The sequence below is a fragment of the Ursus americanus genome, chromosome 14, assembly GCF_024610735.1.
Source record: "Ursus americanus isolate L20-20 chromosome 14, mUrsAme1.1.p, whole genome shotgun sequence".
Classification (NCBI taxonomy): Eukaryota; Metazoa; Chordata; class Mammalia; order Carnivora; family Ursidae; genus Ursus; species Ursus americanus.
Window position 1 is genome coordinate 13,405,729 of NC_142140.1, and position 23,176 is coordinate 13,428,904.

Sequence of the window (23,176 nt, forward strand, 5' to 3'; positions counted from 1 at the left end):
ACTTATTATGTGCCAAGCATTGTGCTAAGTACTCTATGTGCATGTATTTAATGCTTACACTCACATTACAATATAGGTATTTTTAGAATCCTTATAATTACCTAGGAGGAAATTGGAGTTAAGTGGGATGAAATAAGTGGCTGAGTTGGAACGTCAGTCCAGATTGCCTGACGCCGTATCTCCTGTTCTTAACCATTGTGTACCATGCTTTTGGTCTTGGCTTTGCCCAGTACCAGCATGGTGGCATGGACTAGTTCTTTCCTCACTCATGTTCTTACTCTTCCCAGCTGCAAACTGAGTTGTGCTGGGCTCTAACATTCCTCCAGTTATAACATTCTATGACTTTATATGTTTCGAATGCTTTGTATCAAATAAAATATTGGCAACATCCACAAGCATGTAACTCATTTCCCTCTTCCTTCTCTCCTTTGACTTTCCCTTAAATTACCTGAAAATGGATTGCAGAGAAGTGCTTTATACCTACATTTTCTTTTCTTTCTTTTTCTTTTTTTCTTTTTTTTTTTTCTTTTTGTTTTTAGTTTAAACTGACTCAAATAGGTCACCAATACACTTTGGACATTGCTGGGCTCTGTGTCTGGTTCTAGCCCTGAGGGACACCCATCCTTGCCTACAGTGATATCTGAGAGTAGCTCTCTGGGGACATTTGACAAGTCTTGGGTGAAGCGAGGAAATGGTTCTGTTGGATAGAATGTTTTCAGCCAAGTTAGAGCTGAAATATGAGGAGAACAGGTAACAGTTGACCCTCTATCAAACAGAAAGATTTGAGAATTTGGGAGTACTTGGGAATGTGTGATAATAAATATATGGTATAATTTTACTCAGATTTAGCCTATCACCCCTTCAGGTTTGATTATTAATAAGGAGGCTCTGAATACTAAAGCTCTCCCTGCTCTCTAATAAATGATACACAGAATTGAATGAAGTATGAAGACACAGCAAAGAGAAAGGGAGGGTTAACTAAAGAAGCTTCAAGTCTAGTCCTCAGAAATAGTTAGTATAAACCTTCAACTTCTTAGAGTTTTCGTCTCTTTCTTGAAACAATACATAATATAAATTTTATAAACTTACCCAATGACTGTGTTTTTCACTAAAACAGCATTACAGAGTTTTGACCTTAACCCGACAATTAGTGGCTAAGGATTGGTGATAAACAAGACCCATTCATCTTTTATTTATATGCTTATTTACCCACTCAATAATTTTAGCAAATTATCTGAAGCTCAGTTCCTTTACTCCACTACCACCTAGATAAATCCTTCCATTGGTCTGCTTTCAGCTTAATTATTTCCGGTTGGCTCCAAACTATTGGTGCCCCTGATGTGTGTTCTCGAAGGTGTTTAGCACTTCTCTTGTAATAGCACTTAACACATTTTATCGTAATTGTTTATTTCTCAGAGAGCTTTTGGCATTTTGCTCAGGACAATTCTTCATTGTGTTAAATTATTCCATATGTTGCTCAGTAAATGCCAGTGGATTATCCCAGTCATTGAACAAACCAAGATACCACCATTCATTTCCATAGGCCCTAGAGGGGTGAATATTTTTCCTAGTTAAGAACCAATGGAAGAATATAAATTGTAGGAAGGCAAGCATCATACATGCCTTGCTTGCTCAATATGGATTCCTCGTACCTAGTGTGATGCATGGGACACAAAAATGTTCAATACAAGAATACTTTATTGAATGAGTGCAGTTTGGGACTGGTGTCGAGAGGGGAAGATAATAAAGCTGTTTGAAGTGCTGATGGAGAAGACATTGTATAATGCTGTCTGCCAACCAGTTTGCTGCTAGTTTTATTTTTTCTAAATCTTTCTTCATTTGATCAAGTAATAGAGAAGGGAGAACAGTAGAGAATAATGAAGTAAATGCTATATATTGAATTAGGATAGAGTAGGGGCTTCTTCCACCAATTTCATTTCATCTATCTTTCGGAAATCTGGAGATAAAATTTATGAAATATTGAAACATGGGGGTGTTTTTAGGAGTCATGCTAAGATTTCCCTATTGATGGTTATTTCTCCTACTTAAGAGAGAGTAACATCTCTACTTCAGCCTTTGAAAAGCAAACACAAAGCCTGATGGAGTTTTCAGTCCTCCATCTGTGTCTGGGTTCAGAATTGTTCATGTAGGATTGTGTCTGAACTTTGGACAGCTGTTTGGTACTTTTACTTCAATTTCTTTCTTCGTGCAATGAATTAGAAATTGCTAAAACCCAAGGACCTTGACATTTGAAGGCCACCATAAAAATATTTGAAAAGGCAGATTTTAGGAGACTCTGCTAAGCTGGATGTATTTGTTTCTTGGCTGCCTGACTCTTCAAAGACTGAGCAACTAGTTTCGGGCACCTTCTGAAACTTATACATAGAACATATAAAAATATGGATGAAGGAATGGAGAATAAACAAAATTCCAACCATTAGCGTTATCATAACTGCCAAACATTAAGATTTGGCCAAGAGCCTCCTGGTCACAGGACAAAAATGGAAACACTGAAAGTTACAAAGTTCTCTTTTTTAACCAGTTTCCTCAGGTGGCAAAAGATACATTTTTATTTTATCTCAGATGATAGAGATTTTACTATTAGAATATTCCAGAAGGTAAGGAAAGAGTAGAAACCCTCTCAGTAACCATATAGCCATGCCTCACTCACAGCTCAAATGTTCATAATAGCATAGCAGTTTTAATGACCTAAGAACAAATTTGAAGTGAGCTGCCTTCACGACTCAGATTTTTTCTGTCCTTGTTTATTTCCACTTCCTTACTAAGTGGATTGCCACTTCTCTATGTATATCATGCATTCCATTTCCCCAGGAGAGGAAAACTGATTGGAATAGTTGGTTACTAGCAATATGGAGAATTCCTATCAGGCGAATTCTTAAGCCAAGTCACCCCAGAGATCACTTCCCACCACATAGAACTCTATTTCAACCCGTTGTGGCTAATTTGGCCTGGGAAAATGGAGAAAGCATGCCAACCTCTGAGTAAATATCTACCAGTAATAGTTTTCTCAGAAGAGAGCCATGTAACTGGCAGAAACTGAGGCTTCATGACTATTTGATACACTCTCCTTGTTAGAAAGGAATAAATCTGTGTTAATCTCTCTACTCTATGTCTGGGGCAAAGACACTTTCCTTTTCTGGGATATGGTAAGCCTAGGGTGCACAGTTGTTCCATTTCATCCAACTCATTCAGGGTGCCAGGAGAGTGAGTCCTGGGCTCCTGAGACTTTGTTTCAAGCAGTCATGCTAACAAGTAAAACAGGTGAGAGAATTTGAATAAGCAATCATGTTATTTTTTGCTACAAGGACTTAACTAGCACCAGTGAAAGAAACAACAGGCCTATAGAATCTAGAGATCCACTTGATGGTGTATGTTCAAGTTACCTTTTTGTTCATAGCTCAGTTCTTCTATTTTATTTCCCAAAGTCCTCCTTAGACCTTTTCTCAAGATGGAGATAATAGATAACTTGTGGCTCCACTTCTAATTACTATTTACTTCATATTATGGACTGAATGTTTGTGTTCCCCCAAAATTCATATGTTGAACCCCCCCCCCCACATGCTGATATTGGGAGATAGGGCTTTGGGGAGGTCATTAAGATTAGATGATGTTATGAGGATGGAGCCCTCATGGATGGGATTAGTCATGAGAGAACTTGCTTCCTCTCTCTGCTCTCCAATATGTAAGGATATAACAAGAAATCGACAGTCTGCAACATGGAAGAGGGCCAGAACCCAATCATGCTGGCACCCTGATCTTGGACTTCCAGCCTCCAGAACTGTGAAAAATAAATTTGTTGTTTACAAGCTATACAGTTGAAGGTATGTTGTTATAGCAGCCTGAACTAAGACACTTGATCTGTATGTAGATTTTCTCATTTTAGTGCCAGGGCAAGTAGCAGTGAGGTATCTACAGTGAAGTGTTTATCACTTGTTTGGCTTCCTACTCTGTTTTTGGTTCCTCCTTACTCTTTAAGAACAATGCAAACCTTTCCAAAGTTCCTCTTGATTTCCCTGACTGTATTATTTCCCTCTTTCATCATGATTTCTGACTGTGACTTGAATTTATTTACTCTTTATGTTTTTACTAACGTTCATATCTTCGCCTCTCCTGTTATAACTTGTTCCCCTTCCATTTATCATATTGCCCATTCAATATGTAACACTTTTACAGAAGAAACAAAGCTTTTCTTGGAATCAACTTTGAAAATAGGGTTCTGAAATGGACTCTTTTTGGAGATTGAGTAGGGCAGTTAAAAAATCGGTGATGAGTTATATAACAAAACTAAGACAATTTTGCTTTTGGCAACACCCAGTGCTCCTGGGCAGGGAGCCGAGGAGTCATACATGAGATTCCCAAGAATGGAAATATAAGAATTCCACTTTTTACCTTTTTTTTTTTTTTTTGGTCCTGTATTTCCTACCTGTGACAGATTTATCCCAATAATCTGTCCCTTTGTTGTTGTTATCTAGGATAATTTCTCAAGATGGGAAATGTCAAGTCAAATAGTGTGACAGGGCTTGCTGAATGATTGAGTCAACTCTTGACCACCAATGGCATTGTCAACCATGGCTGCTGAATTAATGAGGAAAATTAAAACTCGTTTTTTCAGCGGTTGAAAGAAGCTCACTTTTGTAGTTTGACTTCATGTGATTGATGACCATTTTCCCACCCTTTATTTTAACATCTTTGATATAGAAAACTACCTGCAACAGAACACCGCTTAAGATCAGAGACTCTTCAAATTTGAGAGGTGGCACCTTAGAAGGAACTGAATGGTAAGTGATCTGTGCTGGAATCCTAGCTGTGTGACCTTGGGCATATCACTGAACCTTTTAAAGCCTTGTTTTGTTTTGTTTTGTTTTTTAAACCTATAAAACTAAGGTCAGAATCTTTATTTCACTGGTCAAATAACATGGTCAAAATGAAAGCTTGCAATCTGTAAGGCACATTACAAATCTATATATGGCAATGCACTTAGCTTTTTTGGGTTTTGTTTGTTTTTGCTTAAAATTGTCTCTAAAAACACTATTGATCTAATTTTTCTTAAAGATCTTAGTGCTATATTTGATCTGCTTTTGACAGGCAAGTGCTATTAAGAGATATTGCATTAGAAATAGGATACTTCCAAACAAAAGACAAGAAAATTTTCCTTACCTTTATTTTTTAATTTAATTTTATTTTTTATTATGTTTAGTTAGCTACTGTATCACACCTCATTAGTTTTTGATGTAGTCTTCAATGATTCATCAGTTGCATATAACACCTGGTCCATAATAGCCAAACTGTGCAAGGAGCCAAAATTTTTCCTTTAAACAAAAGGATTCACTAAATTCCAAAAAGATTGTCCAGAACTCTGAATAGGAGTACAACTACTTAAGTGATATGGCTGTATTAGTTATCTTTGCTACTTAACAAATTAGTACAAATTTAGCAGCTTAAAACAACAAATGTTTATCATCTCACAGTGTCACTGGGTCAGGAACTCTGCTTAGTTGGGTGACTCTGGCTCAGTATCTCATGAGTTTGTAGTCAAGATGTCAGTTGGGGTTACAGTCATCTAAGGCTTGAACATGGTTGTTGGCAGGAAACCTTTAATTCATTGCTGCTTGTTTTTAGAGGCCTCCGTGTTTCACCTTATAGGCCCATCACTAAGGTTGTTTGAGGGTCTTCACAAAATGGCAACTGGCCACCCACGGAGAGACTGATACAAAAGAGAGAGGAGAAGTAACAATGCATTTTATGACCTAGTCTCTTAGACCACACACTGCTACTTCCATTGGGGTTGCCAGCTACAATACAATTGAAATTAATTCAAATTAAAATTTGAATTTCAGATAAACAACAAATAAAAAGTTTTAGTATAAGTAATATCCCACATAACATTTGGCATATATTTATACTAAAAAATTCATTATTTATCTCAAATTCAGATTTAACTGGGCATCCTTTATTTTTTTCCCCCCAGTTCATAGTATCTTTATTTTAGAAAATAATGTAGGAAAGATGTTAGGGTTCAAAGCCAATGGCCAAGGAAGAATTCTTGAGATGTCTTTGGTGCAAGAAGGTGGTTTTATTAAAGCATAAGGATAGGACCCCATGGGCAGAAAGCACTTCACTGGGGTCATGAGGAGTGGCCCACTATATACTTTCAGGTTGGGAGGGGGTTTGGGATAATAAAAGTTTCTAAGGAATTTTGGAAGCAAGGTTTCCAGGATCTTGAGGGGGCTAGCTATTGTTTGGAAAAGGTCATTTATTACCATCTAATAAAACCGTAGTCATGAGACCCTTCAGATGTATATTGGTGGGCCATGTGCTTGGGGGATGGGTGCCAACATGTATCTTGGGGGTTTAGAGATAAAGGAAGTTTCCAAAAGAATTTTGTGTTAAAGTAGGTTTACAGGATTCTGGGTTTGGGGTGCGGGGGTGGGGGGTTGCTGTTGGGCTAGGATTGCCTTTTGCCCTTAGCCAAGTGTCAACATTGAGGTAGTTGAGTCCCTAGAGGAATATCACTCTTATCTGTTTCAAGGACTTGTCAATGGGCTCTAGACAGTAGAGAAATTTAATGATTTTTCTTCTGCCTGTTTCCCACATCAGAAAACATATTGAATTAGACCTACTCCTTCCTTGTTCTGTGTATTTCTGTCCTCCACTTGAAAAAACATACAAATATATCTTTGTCCTTTCTGTCAGTGATGTAATAAGCAAAAAGCATTACTTGTTGCTTTAAGGAACCATTTAGAGTCAAACTCCAGGAATCTTAATCCTATTTCCATTTTTTGCCCCCTTTGCTTCACTTGGTCTGTCAAACTCTAGCTCTTTTCCTATGCAGATTTTAAGTCAGTAACCTTCAATCTGAGGAATTCTTTCTGCTGCTGCCACCTACCAGTTTGTTTCTCCACTGCTTGCAGCCTGGAGCTGGGCCTGAATCCAAACCACTGCCTTTACCATTCTTACGGTAATGCTACATTGTTGGAGGAAGGGGAATTTTAAAGGGTGCTGACCCCAAAAGTTCTCAGTACTTCTCACTTATCAGGAAATGGGAAAAAAGGAAAGGTTTTTCTCTGGGTATTACTTTGGTTGGTTAGTTTTGGTTTTTTTGGTTCCGGAAAAGGATTTTCTTAGGATCATGTCTCATTATCCACATAGGCCATAAACTTCAAAAAGAGTGGGCCAGGAGGAAAATATGGCACCAGATTTTTTTTTTAAGATTTTGTTTATTTATTTGAGAGAGAGAGAGAGCACGCACGCACAGTGGGGAAGGGGTAGGGGGGAAGGGAGAGAATCTCAAACAGACTCTGAGCTGAGTGCAGAGCCAGAGGTGGGGCTCCAACTCAAGACCCTGAGATCATGACCTGAACAAAAACCAAGAGTCTGACGCTTAACCAGCAGAGCCACCCAGGTGTCCCATGGCACCAGATTTGATTTCACAGTGTCTCTAAGCTTCCCAGACCCCAAACTGAGGATTCATTGAATAAAGAGAATTTGTTTTTTCCTTGTTTTCTTTTTGAGAAAGAAGAGATGATTTTGAAAGTCAGTGACCTTTCAATGTCTTTGATAACTTTTCAAAGTCTGATAAAGTGCTTGATGAAAGCAAGTCTCTTGTTGGGTTCCAGGGTAGTTTTCTAATTGATAGAATATAGAGAAAAATTTCAAAGTTCAGTGGAGTAAAAGCCAGCAGAAATGACCAATTTTAGGCACCAAAAAAGAAAAAAAGCTATTAAAAATTTAAATAGAATAGTTCATATTGTGTGTTTGTGTGTATTCCTGTTTTCATTATGGGTAACATAAAAACAACATCAGAAAGATGCACTTTTATAATGCAATTCAGAATTACAGTTTTAACAATACTCAAAAATTTTACAGTAATTCAGATTTGGGCATGATAATGACTATACATATTTGATAAATACACTTTTATTTCTCAGGAAGATTATATGAAAGTTATTAAACGTTTATGAAAGCATATTTAACTTTCAGTTAAATATATGGGCCATTCATTTAGTTTCTTTCAGAATGATTTGTTCTTATTCTTTACCTTAATTTATGAGGGAATTTAATAAGATATCCATGTTTTTGAAGTTTAAGATGACCATTCCTGCACTTTTCATTAAGATGCATCCTGTTTTTATTTTTTAAATCTGACACCCTAACTTCTTTTTTACGTTATTGATGAGGACACGGAATACTCGTGAGGTTCAGTGGGGTGGAGTCCGGAGCCGACGACCAAGAAAGAATTCTTGAGGCGTCTTTGGTGCAAAATTGGTGGTTTATTAAAGCACGGGGACAGGACCCGTGGGCAGAAAGAGCTGCTGCACCGGGTTGTGAGGGGTGGCTGATTATATACTATGGGGCTGGGGGAAGGTAAGGAAAAAGGGAGGCTGAGAAATACTTTCATATGTTAAAGAAGACTCATAAGATACAAGAGTCCTTGCCATTGTCAAGTTAAGGTTGTTTACCCCTCTAGTAAGGTATTAACATGAAGGTAGTTGGAAACTTCCTGAGCCTGCAGATTACAAGGACACTTAATTGTATCTACATTCCCTTCGGAAGCTAGGTTATTGGTAGAAATCCTTCTGCTCTTGTAAACTGCTAAGACATTTGTAAACTAAGGGAGACTTAAGTCTTGGATTGTGGTATCTATAGGTTAACTATTTCTTTGTCCTTTAGGGCAGCCAGGAGTGCCTGAGGAATGTCACATACATCCCATGGGTTGGGGGGGGGAGGTTGCGGGGTGTCAGTTTCTGCTTTGTCCTCAGCTTGCCTTCTGTTCCCTCATCATTATCAGTTAGAAACTAGTCACCAAGTCCAGCCTACGCTCAAGAGGAGGGGAATTGAGTTCTACCTCTTGGGAGTGAGAACTAACAAAGAATTGTGAGCATATTTTTTAAACCACCATAATGGCATAGTGGAGAGAATGTGGACTTTTAAAGCTGACAGACATTGGGTTCAAATTCTATTTCTTCTACTCATTATCTGTGTCACCGTAGGCCAGCCCTCTGTCTTCTCAGAGCCTCTGTTCCCTTATGTGTATATTGGAAATAGTAATGCCTACCTGCTAAAGGTTACACAAAAGCCATTTACAATCTTCTCTCTTGCTGGATCCCACCACACAGGCTGAAAAGCTTAATATTCACACTGGCTATATGCCCCAGCTGTGGTCCCTGGAAAAGAATAGAAGTGTGCTAAGTTGGGGCCTTCTGCAGGAAAGCTTTCACTTTCCTTATATAAAGGGACAGACCTCTGTTGGCACCAGCATCTGATTGGCAGAGTCTAGGTCATATCCCTGTGCCCTAGTGGGAACGGAAGTTAAGAAGAAAGTGGCTGGCAATTCAGCTTCTAAGAAGGCAATGTTTTGATATGATTGCCATATATATGACATTGTGTTTTATAATAAATATTTATTTCATCTTCATCCCCATGCTGGCACAGAGTCCCTAAAACCCTTGGATTTCCTAAGTGAGGACAGCAACTACAAAGGTATCTTTTGTTATGTTAATAAGGTGACTTTTAGAATGCCCCTCACCTTAGAATGGAGGCTAGTTGCCAGCTGGAAACCAACCAGGTGGTTAGAGGGTCGGAACTTTCAGTCCCGCCCCCTCCACTTTACCTTCCCCACACCCTGACCTCTGGGGAGGGAAGAGGGGCTGGAGATTGAGGTCAATCACCAGTGGCCAATGATGTGATCAATAATGCCTATGTAATGAAGCTTCCATAAAAACCCAAAGGGGTTTGGGTTCAGAGAGCTTCTGGGTTTGTGAACACGTGGTTTTTCAGGAAGAGTGGTGTGACTGGAGAGGGCAGGGAATCTTCTTGCCCTTTCCCTGTATGTTGTCCTATGCATCTCTTTCATATGCCTGCTGCTAAGTTATATCCTTTATAATAAATTGGTAGTCTATTAAGTAAGATGTTGTTCTGAGTTCTGTGAGACACTCTGGCTAATTAATCAACCCAAGCAGGGATCGTCTATAGCCAGTCTATAGCCAGTTGGTCAGAAGCACAGCTGGCAACCTGGGCTTGCATCTGAAGTGGTAGGGGTGGGTACAAACTTGTAGGACTGAGCCCTTAACCTGTGGGATCTGACACAATCTTCAGATGGATAGTTAGAATTGAGTTCAATTGTAGTATACCTGGCTGGTGTTGGAGAATTGTTTGGTGTGGGGAAAAACCCACCACAGTGGAATTGGGTGCAGAATCATTAATATAAAATTAATTTATGTTTTTAGACTTTATAGATGCTCTGTAGTTAAATGTCAGACAATGTAAAGAGTGAGTAAAAATGGTAAAGATACAGACATAATACCTGAAAAACAATTTTCTTTGAATAAGTGATGTGCAGTTCTGCCATTTTAGCCAATTTGAGTAATTTGCATAGATCACAAAAATGAAGTTAAGATGGAGGAAGAGTATAGCATAGTAGTTAAGAAGATGGCCTCTGTAGTTCCCATTCTAGCTATATGACTTAGTGCATCATTTATCTCATAGAGACTTGATTTCCTTATCTGGAAAATGGGGTTTTATTTTCTTAGGATCAAACAAATTTTCTATAAAATAAGAGCTTAAAAACTGTTGTAATTATTCAGGAGTGAATGAAATATAGAAATGAGTAAGAATTGGTCTCAATGGAGGGAAATTCTGTCTTTGACTAGCTAATCACAAAGAACCTTTGGCATCTATGTGTCTGGATTTGATGAGTTATATGTGTGAGGGATGTAATTTGTCTTCTATGAAGCACAGGCAGATCATCATTAGATTATACCCCATATCCTATATGTGGTAAGCCATTAGAGGTCCAGTGATGAACCACACATTAGAAAACTTGGGTTTGAGTGTCTCGGGCAGCTATTGCTATAATAATGCTGTGTGACAAACCACCCCAGAGTCAGGGGCTCACAATAATTAGCATTTATTTTAGACTTATGCATGTCTGAGTTAACTGGCTTCAGGTCTGCTCCATGAGTTTCTCATTTTCCTTGGATCAGCAACTACTTACTAGTTACCAGGGTATGTTTTCTCATGGTGAAAGACATGAGCACAAGAGGACAAACCCAACCATTCAAGTGCATTTCAAGCCATTGATTGTCTCAGGTCTGTGGATATCCTGCTGGGTAAAACAAAGCACATGGCCAAGTCCAAAGCCCAAGGGCAGGTACATTAAACATCTCTTGCTGCAAGGCCATAGCAAGGGTGTGGATGTGTAGTACAAGTACAGAAAAATGAAGAATTGAGATCAAGGACTGGATCTATCATAGAATCATAGCTCTGTTTTGAGTTGTTGGCTATGTATTCATGGGTAGGTCACAGTGCCTCTCTGGGCTTTCATTTTTTAATTTGTAAAGTGAAGAGGTTGAATTTGATTAGCTGTTCTCAGCTCAATATTAGAATCAACAGGGGAAGCTTTTAAACACCCCCCCCCCCACACACACACCAATTACCTGGGCCACCCAAGGCTAATGAAATCACTATCTTTATGGGGTAAGGCTCAAGCATTGGTATGTTTATAAAGCTTTCTAGATGATCCTGCGATATAGCCAGGATCAAGAACTACTGTGTTAGTTTCTAATGTTTCTTCTCTTCTAAAGCTAGTTTAGATTCTAATAGAACTGGTTGATTGGCCATAATGACTTGTTCAGTGCTGATTGGTAGAGTAAAACAGTTTGTATCCTTTAATAATTGTGGAGTTTTCCCATAAATAGCAGCAACTATATTGTTTTCTCTCAGTTCCTTTGCTTGCATACATTCCTTCATTTCCCCAAATGTCTTCTTCCTCCCCCCCCCAACCCCCATCTTTTGCAGCTGCTGGAAAGTTTTCTAAAATAAATGAGAGCTCTTCTCCCTCTTCTCTGTCATTTATTTTTTAGATCTTGCTTAAATTAAACTTCAAATGCTGCTTTCCCCCTTTGCCATTTAGAACTATTAAGTGTCACCCACCTTCCCGTCAAGGTTGGCAGTGATGATTAGCACACCCCCACATGCTGCCACTCTTTACCCACCTACCCCAGTGTCAGCCTGTGCAAGGGAATTTGCATTTCTACAGCAACAACTGTAAGACCCGTTGAAAGGGGCTCTGGAATGAAATGCAACATAAATGCTTACTGTGCATTTCAGAGATGCTGTAGAAAAGATACTTGCAATGGGTGGGAGGGGGACAAGTGACCAAGAAGTTTTCATTCCCTGCAAGGACTCCATGAATATTGTGGGAGATATATGGTTAATTCACCATGATCATATTTTATGATTCGTTATTGGCTCTCTCTGTCAAGTTCCTTATTTTCTTCCTCACTAACAAGAATTATAATTTGGGGTATGTAAGTGAATGAAAAATTCACAGATAGATCTGAGGTCACTGAAAAATTAATTTAATGAGAACTTACTATTTTTCCTTTTTGTCTTCTCCCTCATTTTTTATCATTGTACTATTTATTTGAAACTATTATATCCCATCAATTCTAAGGTGCATTTTTTTCCCCCAGAATTTTATTTCTGTGCAATATGGATGTGTCTCATGGTTCATGGAGTCTTACAATTAATTGGCAAATTTTTTTTTCTTGGAGGCACATGCAATAATGGTGCACCTTATAATGAATAACGTCTTAAAGGCAATGAAATAAGACATTGTCTAGGCTTTGTGCTAAGTCTCTTGCATACATTTTCTCATTTAGTCCTTACAATAATCTATTGATTAATTAATTGGTCAGTACATTTCTTCCTATTAAAAATATTTATTGAGGTAATATAATTAATAATAATAATTAACAACAATTGAGTAGGCCTTATGTAAGATGTTTACAAATACTGCCTGTACTTAGGATGACCCTGGGAAGTAGGTATTGATATTATTTGCATTTTTATGGATCAGTGAAAGAGGCATTCAGAGGTTAGGAAACTTGCCAAAGTCATAGAGTTGGTAGAAAGTAGGCAAGACTCAAATCCCAGTTGCTCTGCCTTCGAAGCTTGTGCTATTAACCACCACCCTGCATTGCCCCAAATGCTTATTACTATTACAATTATCATTGGTGAAGTACTTTACCATTTACAGTAAGCTTTCTCAAGCACCCAATTTTATCCTAGACTAATAACTTGGCAAATGCAAATTCTTACATATCTTTTGCACTTAAGGATATAAAACACTGCTGAAAAACATTATTAAAAGCCCACTTAAAAAGATATTAGCAAACCAAAGAAACACCAAGGAAAGCTAAAAAGATGCAACTCTTCACTTCATTAGGGAAAGTAAATAAAAGTTGGGTCAGAGTTCATGCTGATTACTATCTGAAGGACAATTGCCTACTTGATTTTGGAAAGGCAAATTATCACAATGTACTCTGAGATGTAATTCTGCATTTCTAACTAAGTAAGGAAAATACTATCCAAACTAAATGGATTTTAAAAACAATAGATAATAATAGTTTGTTAAATGGATCATTGGAATTGGTAAATATGAAATATTGAACGTAGGCTGATAACTCTTCCATAAAACTTCAATTTTATAAGGAATGACCCGAGAATTTAAGACATTAATGTATTTGGGTTAAGTCTATTGTTTTTTTATTCAAGTGATTTATGGACAACAAGGAATTCCTCAAAAAAGGGACTGTGTCTGAATGAACAGATGAATTATAGTTATATTGACATTGCTTTCAAATAATTCTTAATTCTATTCCTATAATCTATTAAATAACCTAGAAACATCATAAAGCCACAGAATCACAGGTTTCTAGAGGTAGAAGGGCCCCCAAGGGGTTAAATGTTTCCCACTTACACAAGTAGAAGCATAAATTTTCTAAGACAGCAATCACTGTTTCGCTTCATTTCCTCTTTGCTGGATGGCTTCTTTAATATATTTTGTTCTGTCGAGTAAGACTTCATAGGTATCTGACTTGGGTTTATTGGTTTTGGAAACTCCTATTGTTGGGGACTACCACCTTCTAATCTTCTTCTAGCTACTGAGGGTAAAATTGTGATATTTAGCTTTAACAAAGGGCTGGAAATCTTGCTGTTTTGAAAACTGGACATCCTTTTCCAAGTACCCCATGATTTATGCCAGAGATGAATTATGCTTGGTCCTAGATGATTGCCTTTTAGTCAGAGATCTCAAGGGTGAATTAAGTCCCTATCAAGTACTTAAAGGGTTATCTAACCCCAAACTTTTCCTTCTTCCTGTCCTCAGTTTCTGTGGTATAAAAACAGCCTTTATCCCACAAGACAGATAGTAATTCTTTATTTTTGCTTTGTGGAATACCAACATTTCATTAGAGTCCATTTTGCCTTTTTTTTTTTTTAATAACTCAATATATTTGTCATGGAATTATAAGAGATCTAGGGCTGAAATGTACCTCAGAGATCATTCATTCTAATTCCCATATTTGCAAACAGGAAATTTTGTTCCTGGAGCAATTAAATGCTTTTTCCAAGAGTGTATAGCCAATTAGTGACAGATATAACTAAAACTCTGGTCTCCTGACTCTCACCTTAAACCCTGCCTACCCTTCAAAAATCTTCTAGTCAATATTGGTAACTTCTTGCAAATGAGAACAATGTCCATGAAACTCTTTTTTTTTTTTTTGAAAACAGCAAAAGACCCTGCAAGAGATTTCTCCTTAAGAGTAGGCCTCAGAAATGACCTTTGAGGGCATTTTCCATATTTCTGATTAGTGGGTGCAATAACCTTTACCTGAAGAAAAGGGCACCCAAAGAGCAGAGTAATAATAGAGGAATTACTTTGGCAATTACCATTACAATTACAAGTCCACCTGTGAAAATAAATGGAGAAACTAGTAATTGAAAGAGCATCACAGCCTATGAGAAGAACAGAAATGTCAATATCAAACATCTAGGCCATTCCATTGACTTTCCTGGTTGAAATATAATCGAAACCAAATAAACAGTGCCTTTTCCCCACCATAGTAAATGCTATTTTCCACATAGTTACATGCTATTAAACCAGAAGAATTACTTGGTACCTTTTCATTTGTATGAACCAAGGCCTCATCATCTCTAAAATGGAAGTAATATAACCTAACCAGACTACCTCATGTGATAAACATAAGTTTAATAAATGATCAGACTGAGAAACCATTGTGGTATTGAATGAAATGTTTGAGCTCTGTTGGGGCTTTCTCTTAATGAGAGTAGCTTTTATTTGCAATTTTGTAGACCATTTTATTTAAGTGTTGACTCCAGCCTCCCAGGTCTCTGTAGGATATGGAGGAATTCAAAGAGTATGTTGCCTGAGATCAGAAAAAACTTCAGGTCACCTTTATTTAACCTATTCAGTTTAGGATAACTGAGTGAGAGTAATTACCAGATGTACATAAGAGTACGCCTTCAACACTTCCCAAAATACAGCCTTTGTTCTGCGCATGATGGCATCATTAACAAAGCCCATCTTTGCATAGCAGAACACTGACTGGACCCATTCAAATCTTCACTTGAGCAAGTGAAATTTGCTCTAGCTTTATTTAGCTCTGTTAAGGATGCAATGAGAATTTTTTTTTTTTTTTACCTTTTGTCAGAAATCCACTTTTCTAGATACTCAAGTTCTTAACTTTTGATTTTTTTTTTCTAGAATTAAGAGTTTTGGTTCAGGTGACATGGAGTATCAGTGGGAAAAAAGATCTTCACAACTCTGCCCACCATCAATTCACAAACCCACTTGGGACCATGACAGTTTTCTTGCATTCCTCTGTTTCCTCCTTGGAGGAGAAAAGCAGTGTCTTTTAATAGTTTACTCATTAGGGATATCCTGAGAATAAATGAAACCATTATGTGTCAAGATAATCCTCCAGACAAAGATGCTCTGAGAATCTAGATAACATTCACAGTTGTAATACATAATCACAGGGTCCAAACACCCTTGTTCTCCTGTGCTAAGCTACCCCTGAGATTTTTGAACATACAAAGGTTTTACTCCGAGTTCTCTCATTGGTTGAGGCGTAGGGCCGGTTGAATACCACTTCTTAGCTCTGTGCTAGGCCTTTTCTATCTCTAAAGTAGGTATTATCATCTTTGACATCTTAACCAGAGCTTCTAAGGAGCTTCCCACTTCCAATTCAGCATAGGACTCTACCTGGACAGATGATTTTAAAAGTGATATCAAATAAAAATATTTATACCTGTGTAGCATCTTTTTAGATATAAGCATATTTCCTCATTCACTGACAGAACATTAAGCTTAGATTTAGAAGAGTATGCTTTCCCCAAATCTGAAGTATTCTTCATGAACTAGCTATTAAGGCATCAGCCCAGCTCTGCCACTTAAAAGTTTCTGTTTCAATTTTCCCCTCTGGGGCGAGGGCCAAAGATTTTACAAGAATAATGAAGCCACCACTGGATTCAGATAATCCCCTGGACCAAAAATGCCCTGTGAACTTAAAATAACATTAGTTATTCTGTGGGCTTTGTGTGTTGCTGTGCATGTATTTATGCATGACCATCCCCCGGGCACTCCTTCATTAAATTAAATTGTTTTCATGTTTGTTGTTTTATTTTTCTTTTAATACTCCTTGACCACATCAAGATCTTTGATTTCATGCTAGGCTTTGAGACTTTGAGAATGAACTATGCTACCTGGTATAAATGGGGGTTCCAGTTCAATCTAAGAATTTCAGAAATTGCCTTAAGCTGTAATCAGAGCAAAGGAGCAAGTATCAGAATATTTCTGTCTCTAATGGAAATAACCAGAGAAATGCAAAAAATCTTTCTCTATTCTGTTTTAACCAATTCTATTTTAGATTCCAAGGCAACTGTCAATTTAATATTAGGGCCCCTTTAAGCAGAAGTTTTGACTTGCAATGAATTTAACAGGCTGCAGGCTATTAAATGACTGACTCTTTTTATAAAAACTCCCTCTTTCCTTTGTTTAAAAAATTGAAAATGGAAATCACATAGCCTAAAATTCCTGATTATTTTACCTTCCTAACATCACCCCTCTAACCCATTGGGAGCAACAGTGCTTCGGGAAGAATGTCTTAATTTTGGTTTCCCTAGAAGCCAACCCTGAGAAAATAATTTGAGTGCAAGTAGTTTATTTGGGAGATAATCCCAGGAAATACCAGTCCAGGTGTGAGGAAGTAAGACCAGGAATGAACCAACAAAGGATATGTGATCAAGTAAATCACAACTATGGGTCACTGGAGCTTGTTCCCGCTAGGCACTTCTTGCAACATGGCTCCAAGCTATTTTGGGGGAGGATGAGAGAACTCAGTGTTTATATAACAACTCCAACAATTGCCACCGGATTTTGGTTGAGTGTGCAATTTACTAGCAGCAAGTCCTCGATGATGCCATTTAAATCATCTGAACTTTGTTGTGTCATGTGCAAGTTGGAAATGAATCTTGCGTCATAAGATTGTGGTAAGACTTCCATGCACTAGTATATTAGAATGCTTTCTAAGTTACAAAAGTTACTATACAAATATTATTGTACAGGTAAAAGATTATAGTTATTAATATAGATAAATGCATGTTCCATTTCCCCAAGGACTATTAAACCTTATGAAGAAGTGAAGCCATATACATAGATAAATAGCAAAAGCAGTTCATGATCAATGCCATTAGAGAAGAGCAAACTTCTCTGATAGCACAATGAGCTAAAAACTCAGGTATTGGTGTTCAAGCCTTGGCTCTGCCATTTATTAGCTGTGTGACCATAGGAAATTTATGTACCTTCCCTGAGTCTCACTTTTCTTATCTATGAAATGAGAATGACAAAATTGTTCATGGAGTTTTTACAAATATTAAATTAGAGAATGCATGTAAGGTGCTTAGTACTTATTAAACGGGGGTATTATCATCATTACCATCATTATTGTTATTTTTGCTACTACTCCTGCATGGGATTCAGAGGAGGGAGAGATTACAACTAATTTGAAATGTGATGGGCTCCAGGAAGAGTGTTGTTAAAAGAGATAGTGGACGTGAAGGCCCTTAGTAAATTCTTCTTTCTATCATGAACTTTAAGGAATGATTATTTATGAAAAAGGTTATGACTTGGGCATTATAGTAGGTAGAATTATGCCAGGCAGAGATGAGAGCAGAAAGGCATTCTAAGCTGAAATGAGTACAGACAGGGGTATGATGGGCAGGTTTGGCAAACAGTGAGCAGTGTGTTTGGGTAAGAGCATGGAGCATATTCAGAAGAGGAAGAAGAGCTAAGTGGGGGATGGAATCAGAGCATGTAACACCTTGAGGGGCAAGCCAAAGAGTAGGAGACCCAATGAATATTTTGAATCAGTGAGTGACTTGGAATCTTTGTCTGCTGGTTTGTGCTCCTGAGCCTTCATCCACTCACATGCTGCCTCTTCAGTCCTGAATTTAGAGCTAGCATTGTCTTGCTCCGCTTTAATTTCCTGCTTCTTACTCTGTCCTTCATGCTCTTCTTCTCACTCTCCCACATCGTATTCATCTCTTCTTGCATCTTTGTTTATGCTGAACTCATCACCTGGAGTCCCCTTTCCCTTCTCAAGTCCCCTTTCCCCAGCCTGTCATGTGTTTACCAACCTGCCCATAGTGATCCTTTCTGCCCTAGCACCTTTAACACTTTTTGTCTCTACCACCTAACTGACCCATCTCTCAGTAAGAGTAAGGCCTTGGAATGCAGAAAATGTGCTATCTATTTTAATATTATACACATCGCTGAATGTGCAGAAAATGTTCAGCAAATACTTGGCTGATGAGACAAGTAGCCATAGATACCCAAGAGTCTCAGCTTGTGTCCATCACATCAATGATGTCTTTCTCTAATACGCCTCATCGTTGTTGGTGGAGCAAAATATGACAGGCCTGTCATAGCCCCTTCTCAGGAATGTCTAGTGATGTTAACATTACATGGCTGCTCTGTGAAATGGGAACTGTGAGGTTCCAGGTAGCAATTTGGGAAGAAAAACTGATTTATTCTATGATGTTTCAGATATAATTGACTTGTGTGCTATTAAAGTTCACCTTGATTTACTTAAAGCTCTGAGCTAGAAGTCAAGGGATTCAATTTTATTTCTAGCTTTGCCATTAATTAGCTGTGTGACTTTGGATAAGTCTTTTTTTCTCTCTATTAATAACAGCTGTTGTTTATTGGACACAAAGGGCCAGGTCCTTTGCAAGGTACTGTATATCCATTATTTCATTTAATCTTTACATCAACCCTGTGAGGCAGGGGTTGTATATAACAATGACTGTTGATGTAACAATGACTATTTCTATTTTCAAATGAGACTCAGTTCAGTGAAGTACTTTCCCCAGAGGTACAGAGCTAATAAATGACAGAATCAGAACTCAAAACTGGAATTGCCTGATTCCAAAGCCTATGAGTTTAACCATTATGCTTTACTTTAGTTTAAGTCTCAACCTTAAATGAAGAGATGAGATTGGTTTCACTAGGAAGCTTTTCAAGTTTGTGACTCTTTTCTAAGAGCACATGTTATTTCAGGCATGAAATTGACACCTGTAATTTGTAACCTAGCCACAATCAACCTGGTTTCTAGCTAACACTACTCTAGTTTCCCTGAAGAAACTCTCATTTCCACTCTTACCTGGCAAAGTTTTCAGGGTTTAGTGGAGGTGGGTGCTGGCTTATGACCCAGGACTATACCGGTCTCATGTTTCATCCTTGGGCTGGTACTTGGTTTAGGTGTTGTCATGTGGCTTAATTCAAGCTAGTAATAACTAAGCTTGGGACTTCTACTCTGACTTCTAGGGGAAAAGGAGTATTTGATAGCATTGAAATTGAACCTGGTCAGCAGTCACCCATGTTGGTGGCAGTTACCCATGTTGCTTCTTGTGGAACCTGGAAATTAGCCAAGACAGGGTAGAGCATAGCCCAAAGATAACATTGTGTTATTCCCTGAACCTACCCTCACCTGAAGTCAGGCCAAAGCCTGTACTTTGCAGATAATTGAGTCACTATTTTCCCTTTGGAAGATCCAGTTTTCTGTTACAACTACCAAAACATAATATGAGATAATGGCTTTTTTTTTTTTTTTTTTTTTGGCACAAACATACCAAAATCTTATTGAACAAGTAATTTCTTCAGGATCAGGCCCAGCCAGAGTGCATCAGGCCTTAAATCATCTTTAATTTTCGTAGAAAATACATTATTATAGTGGATGAAAAGGTACCTAATTTATCATTTTATAAAATATCTGTTAAGTGGTACAATGAAACTTTATGACTCCCTTTTGCCAGAAGGCTTCCTGATCATTTGCTTGTTTCCAGAAGATGTTAATTGCTAATTGTCAATGTGCTTTTCAGGAAAGTGAGCTGTGGCTTATGATGTCTGTTAGCTTTAACTGGCAACTGATTTCTGTCCCCTCCATTTCTTTGTGATTACTTTTGAACTTTGAAACCAAAATCATTTAGGTTAAGGCAATATGACTTGACTGAATGAATTATTTCTGCACTTTTACATAAGTCATTTTATTTTATTGAAAAATCACAGAATTTTAGGGTTGGAACAGACTTTTAGAGAACAGCTTTTTCAACCCCCTAATTTAGTAGGTGAGGAAAATGGCAGGCAGACATTGGCATAGAGTCATACAGTAGTTAGAAGTTGTCACAGACTAGAATCAAGGTCTCCTGACTTCAAGCCAGGATGATTCTTGCCACATGACATCACTTCTCTACCCTGTCCTCACATATTACATGAATATAAACTACAAAAGCCTGAAAGACATGGCAAGTAAGTACAAGTCTGCCAAATGAGAATTCACCTCATTTAGTCTCCACATTCTCTATTCCAACCACCTCTATTCTTTTTTGGGATAGGCTAAAGGCAGCAGAAATGCCACCAGGGTAGCCAATCCAATCAGGAAACCTACCAGGAAGTTAATGTAAAGTATGGTACAATCTTGGGCATTTTTCCCCAGAAATTAAGGAATTTGTGATGGGTTTTATGATTGGAAAAGAAAAGAATTTTCTATAAAACCACTTATAAATACAGATAAATCTTGAGTTTTCATTGGAGTAGATTTGATCTGTAACTCTGCCTGGGAATACTGTTAGGATTTCAATTTGTGTTATTAAATACCCTTGAAAATAAGGAGATCCCAATTATTCATTATATTCTCTAAGTTTATCTTTCTCCATTTCATATTCACTCTGTGCACCAAGATTTTAACCATGTAGGGTTACTGCCAACAAGAGAGAATATTGAATTTATTTTAGGATCACAAAGTTCACTGCTGACTAAGCCACTTGGCAGTTAGCGAGATGCAGGAGTGTTATCCTAAGTTTTCATCATAAGGGATTTTCTTTCTTTTATTTTCCCCCCTGTAGAAAGTTAATTTGTAGACTGCTGTCAGAGATTTGTCAGAAATAAAAAATCAGAGGAGAATCAGAAGGGAGACCAATAGGAGACTTAGAAGCTTAAATACTTCTTTGGATTTATAGGGACAGCTTTGTAAAGGTGGCTTTCACTTTAGTGACAGTAAATAACCAATTGAGGTTGGTTAACCAAGGCATAGCCTATCACATAGTCTTTTGGAGTGAGGAAGGACAGCTGCAGAAATTACCTTTTGAAAATGGACAATATAAATGATGGCCCTTTTCTGTTGTCTCTGAAAACCAACTATATTGTAGTTCATCAGTAGAGCACTAAAAACACAGGATCTCTGAAAATTCCAGCTTTTGATGGATTGACTTAACAATAGAAAGTGAAAATGTCGGTTCAGAATTAGAAACATAAATTAAAGATTCATAAAGTAAACTTTGATTTTGATACTAAAAAATCCGATCACAAATATGTGTTCAATTGTTGCTTATTGTTGATAGCATTAAGGTCATAAGAAGAAGAAAAAAAGTAATTTTGGGAGATATCAAAATAAGACGCATTGTAATTTTTCCAATAGTGAGATGATTTGAAAGTGATTATTTGTTTCTCTTAAACAAAAAGCAAGTGGTACTATTGATCCAATTAAGCTGGATTTTTGTGTTTTTTTTTTTAATTTTTATTTATTTATTTTTTTGAAGATTTATTTATTAGAGAAAGAGTGAGCACATGAGCAGGAGGGGCAGAGGGAGAGGGAGAGCGCATCTTAAGCAGACTCCACTCTGAGCACGGAGTCCTACGTGAGGCTTGCTCTCACAACTCTGAGAGCACTACCTGAGCCTAAACCAAGAGTTGGACGCTTACGGACTGTGCCACCCAGGTGCCCCCCCCCAAATTGGATTTTTAAATGAAGACAATAATCTTAGAATCCAGTTCTATCTTTTTTTCTTTTTTTTAAGATTTTTATTTATTTATTTGACAGAGACAGACAGCCAGTGAGAGAGGGAACACGAGCAGGGGGAGTAGGAGAGGAAGAAGCAGGCTCATAGTGGAGGAGCCTGATGTGGGGCTCGATCCCATAAGCCGGGATCACTCCCTGAGCCGAAGGCAGACGCTTAATGACTGCGCCACCCAGGCGCCCCGAGAATCCAGTTCTATCTTATATAAAAATTGTTGGGAGCTTAGTGAATGTCTGTTAGAAAATGTTGAATCCCTGTAAACAATTCTGCCAAACAAAGAGGAAAAGTTCCCACTCTCTGTTAGCAGTAAAGCATACTTTATGGACTTGAAATGTTAAAGGTGAATGGACAAGTTTACTACTGATATAGTGTCCTGTCTCTGCTGTTTTCTAAAGGTGCACATAGTAAAGAAAGGAAGGCCTGTTAACAGGAACTGCCCCCTCGGAGCCATGGTTGGGGGTGGAAGGAGAGCTGGAGACTGAGCCGGGGGATGGCCATTTAACAAAGTTGGCGGGTGTTATGAAGGTGGCTGTGTTAACAATGTGAAAAGGCCCTCCAGAGTCTATTCAGAAAATCACTACAACAAAATAATCACAGCCACAACCTCCCAGGACAGTGAAAGAAGGGAAAAGAGCCAGATGGTAAGCCCTCAATCACATCTGATAGTCAGGTATAATGGCAACTCTCCCTGAGCACCCCAATACCCCCTAGGGCCTGTCTGCATGGTTGTGTCGACCCATATCTGATGTCTGCATGGTTGCGTCTACCCATATCTGAACTCTTCTCTGAGAACTGAGAATGCCCAAGTTCAAAGAGATCTACTCATTCTAATTAGTTTTGAAGATTAAATAATGAATGCATTCTTCAACAGATACTTATTGAGACTGTACTGAGTGTCAGACCTCTTTGCCTCATAACCCAGAAAAACTATTTATTT

General features: G+C 38.1%; 1 long non-coding RNA gene across 1 annotated transcript in view; it reads left to right on the forward strand.

Annotated features, from left to right (window-relative positions):
• LOC123799163 (uncharacterized) overlaps positions 1-23,176 on the forward strand; it is a 601,123-nt gene that overhangs the window by 353,976 nt on the left and 223,971 nt on the right. The window contains exon 5 of the long non-coding RNA XR_015726632.1: positions 4,720-4,799. This is a non-coding gene — a long non-coding RNA (uncharacterized LOC123799163). The remainder of the gene's footprint in view (positions 1-4,719; positions 4,800-23,176) is intronic.